Source organism: Palaemon carinicauda, chromosome 16 (assembly GCF_036898095.1).
Source record: "Palaemon carinicauda isolate YSFRI2023 chromosome 16, ASM3689809v2, whole genome shotgun sequence".
Taxonomy (NCBI): Eukaryota; Metazoa; Arthropoda; class Malacostraca; order Decapoda; family Palaemonidae; genus Palaemon; species Palaemon carinicauda.
The window spans coordinates 37,398,688-37,403,433 of NC_090740.1; positions in this window are offsets into that span (position 1 = coordinate 37,398,688).

Below are 4,746 nucleotides of genomic sequence, written 5' to 3' on the forward strand. Positions count from 1 at the left end.
ACAGATAAGATTTGTCCTGGAACAACTATACTCAGCATCGAGCTTTTGCTCAGAGAGTTTATGCCTCAACTGAAAGGAGTACAATTTAACCATAAAAGAAACCCTTTCTGGTACAACTCAGGAACATAAATGGTGGTCTATCCTTAAATCTGCACTCTTTGGTGTAGATGCAACAGTTCCTCCTTTACTTAAACCAGATGGCTCAGTCACTCACTATCCAAAGGAAAGGGCAACCCTGTTGACTGATGTTTTTGACTTTAAACAGAGTAATGAAAAACTTGAACTTCCTCATTTCTGTTTTCCTGAGGCTAAACTAACTAGTTTAGCTTTTCGATCTCGTGAGATTAAAGCTCTGTTGATGGACCTTGATGCTTATGGAGGTGTAGACCCAAGTGGTATTTTTCCTTTGTTTTTTTTATAAAGACAGCATATTTCTTAGCTCCAAAGTTATCTGGTATTTTGCGCAAGTTAGCAAGAAGAGAAGCTTTTAGCACTTGCTGGAGAATTGGTAATGTTCCTCCTCTATATAAATGTGTTTGTGGTAGCTCAAGTCCCACTGATTACCGATCAATTTTCATAACTCCCATATTATCTAAAGTTTTGAATGTCTTCTGGCAAAACGTCTTAATAGGTTTGCTGAAGGTAATCATCTACTCTCTAGTTTGCAATTTGGTTTTCGTAAAGGCTTTGGAGCATATGATGCCCTTCTTACAATCTCCAATGCTGTACAGAAATCCCTTGATTGTGGTCAGGAAGTTCGTATAATTAGCCTTGATTTTAGTGCTGATTTGACCGTGTTAATCATGAGGCCCTTGTTTTCAATCTCAAACATTTGGGAGTGGGTGGGTCGTTTCTTAGCATTATTATTGATTTTTTAAGTAATAGATCTCAAAGAGTTGTGGTTGATGGGCACCATAACAAGTATAGGAATATGATATCTGGTGTTCCACAGGGTATTGTTCTTAGTCCATTACTTTTCTTACTATATACACATGACATGTGGTTTGGCCTAGAAAACAATATTGTTGCATATGCAGAGGACGCTACTCTCTTTACATCAATTCCCTCCCCTGAATGCAGATCTGGGGTTAGTGAATCCCTTAATAGAGATTTAGCTAGAATTAGTGCATGTTGCAAATTATGGGGTATGAAGTTGAATCCTAACAAAACTCAAAGTATGATTGTAAGTAGGTCAAGGACGGTGGCTCCTAAACATCCGGATCTCTGTATTGATAATGTTTCTTTGAATTTGTATGGCTCTGTTAAAATTTTAGGTGTGATTCTCGACAGCAAATTTACTTTTGAGAAACACATTAGGTCTGTGTCTTCTTCAATTGCACAAAAAATTGGCTTATTGAGAAAGTCTTACAAGATTTTCGGTGATCAATCTATTCTGAAGAAGTGTTTTAATTCTTTCATTCAACTTTGTTTTGAGTATTGTTCTCCTGTCTGGTCTTCAGCTGCTGATTCTCATCTTAATTTGTTGGACAGAAACTTACGTTCAATTAAATTTCTTATTCCTGATCTAGATATTAATCTTTGGCACCGTCGTTCAATTAGTTCATTATGCATGTTGCATAAGATTTTTCATAACTCTGACTATCCCTTACATTCAGATATCCCTGGACAATTCTATCCTGTTCGTAATACTAGGCAGGCAGTTAATTCTAATAACCAGGCATTCTCCATCATGAGGCTCAATACTACACAGTATTCTAGAAGTTTTATTCCAGCTGTTACCAAGTTGTGGAATGATCTTCCTAATCGAGTAGTTGAATCAGTAGAACTTCAAAAGTTCAAAGTTGGAGCAAATATTTTTATGTTGACTAGGCTGACATGAGTCTTTTTATAGTTTATATATGACATATCTGTTTTTGACGTTGTTAATAGTTTGTATAGGACATATCTGTTTCGACGCTCTCACTGTTTTTAGAATGATATATTGTTATTTTATTCTCATAATTTCTTTATTTCCTTATTTCCTTTCCTCACTGGGCTTTTTCTCCCTGTTGGAGCCCTTGGGCTTATAGCATCTTGCTTTTCCAACTAGGGTTGTAGATTGGCTAGTAATAATAATAATAATAATAATAATAATAATAATAATAATAATAATAATAATAATAATAATAATAATAATAGTTTGTCTTAATCAACGGTTTGTTCATACCTAATTTTTCGAATGATTTATTTGTTTTATGTAAATTCTTTTCAAAGTGTTTTAATTTATATAGAATATATTTATTTTTGTAAAGAGTGTATTATTTCAATCATCAGTGTTTATTACATACTTGCTTGTATCCTGTAGAAAATCGAAGTAAGAGGTGATTTTAGATGTCTTGAGAATAGTTACCCAATATTGTTTTGAGTGTACTTAAGAGACCTTTGGATATTCAGTGTTTTATATATTGCTGTCGAGCAGTTATATAACTGTCTCAGAGTTCGGGTATCAATATTTCCAAGTACAACATATTTAATGTAAAAGCAAACAGGTGAGTTTGTAACTCGAGCGGTTGTTTAGCTTTCCTGCCGTAATATATATGATATTATATGTTTGTTCCCAGACATTGGGCCATCTTATAATAGCATATATATATATATATATATATTATATATATATATATATATATATATATAAATGTATATAAATATATATATATATATATATATATACAGTATATGAAAAACTTAGCAACTGGTATGTTCAATATCATAAAAGTAACCTGGACCAGGGTCAGATACTTTAGTCTTTTAGTGATTTCGCCTTAGGCTCTAATCCCGAGATCGTTAAGAGAATCCAGAGTTTAATGTATTAATATATACAGGTTATTTCAAATATATATATATATATATATATATACACATATATATGTATATATGTGTGTTTATATATGTATATATATATATATATATATATACATATATATATGTATATATATATGTGTATATATATATCTATATATATTATTATTATTATTATTATATATATATATATATATATATACATATGTATATATACACACAGATATATATATATATATATATACGTATATATGTATATGTATATATATATATATATATATATGTATATATATATATATATATATATACCAACTATTAGAGGGACCATAAGCAAAAGTAGGTATTATATATGCAAGTTGATGTGTTTCCCACAATGCTAATAATATCTTTAGGAATGAAACTGATCACCATCCCATTATTATAGAAAATAGTTATGATAAAAAATTATTTTCACGCAGGTATGAATTTGTCAAATAAAAATTTTGTACCAGAATTCCAGAGAAGTGCGAGATATCAAAAAATGGAATGAAAATGTCCAATGAACTTTATTTAGAAAACGTAGCTTTGAATAATTATTGAATGTTATAAATTTCAAGATTAGACGTCAGCAAATTGAGAAAAGCACATTGAATAAATTACCCCCTGTATTTCCTTTGGATTTTTTTTCGGAGTTTAAATTAACTCACCTCTATTGATTCACGTTTCTTTACTATTTACACTTTTATAATAATTACTAAAAAAAGATGGCAAAGTACCTTATGAATATCGGGTTGTATTTTCATGCTTTTCTATGCAGCCAAATGATAACTCCATACTCTAAACTTGGGATGATATTTATAAGATCTTTTCTACAGTAATAACTCCATAAAAATAAAAATACAAATGTTAATTTGCAGTAAAGAACAATTATAAACATTCCAAAAACAGAAATTGTAAAAGGGCTGTTAAGGAGACAACAATAACCTTTAACTATAGAAAGCTAATGATGGATAATAAATTACGAATAGGATTTTATACTGTATCAGCACTTCTCCATTACAGATTACCCTTCAGGACCACAGGGGCCCGGAAGATTGTGGCGAACTTCACAGCTTTTCTTCAAAGTACTCGTAGGAAGATTATTTACTCGACTTAGTTCAAAGTTCAACCAACTTGAGACCAAAGCCTCGAACACCCAATTAAACTTGTATCCTCATATTAGACTTCAGGGTCTCGTTGGTGGTTTGAGGAATGTTTAGTTTTTCCCGTGATCCTAAGAAGAAATTGAAGCGTTCTATTTACGTTTGGTAATATCTTCTCGAACTATATTAGTTTATAAAGAAATAGTATAAAAAATTAGTTTTGATTTGTGGGTTATATATATATATATATATATATTGTGTGTGTACGTGCGTATGTATGTATGCACACACGTATATATATATATATATATACGTGTGTGTGCAACTGTACATACATACGTACGCACGTACAAACACATTATATATATATATATATATATAATGTGTGTGTACGTGCGTATGTATGTATGCACACACACGTGTATATATATATATATATATACATTATATATATATATATATATATATATCTTCGGTGTCACGTAGCTATGCTAACGGCAACCGTTAGAAGACTAGTCATGGATTGATGCCATACGACCCTGTCTATCATCATTAGGGGTCTGTCTCCAGGGAGGTAGAAATGCAGCGTCGAATGGTTCCATTAAGCATATTAATCTGTAGCTCCCTCTGTATTCCCCAGGTACACGCCAGATGGAGGGAAAGCATCTGAGAGGATTGGATCATAATCCACCACTAACCACATGGAGGACAGCCCTTAAAGGTTTAAAGAATTAAAGGCCACTGATGAATGGCAAAGGTAAGGGACAGTGATATTTCCCTAGTAAGCAGGACACTGCCCTAAAGACTGACCATACATACACGTGAT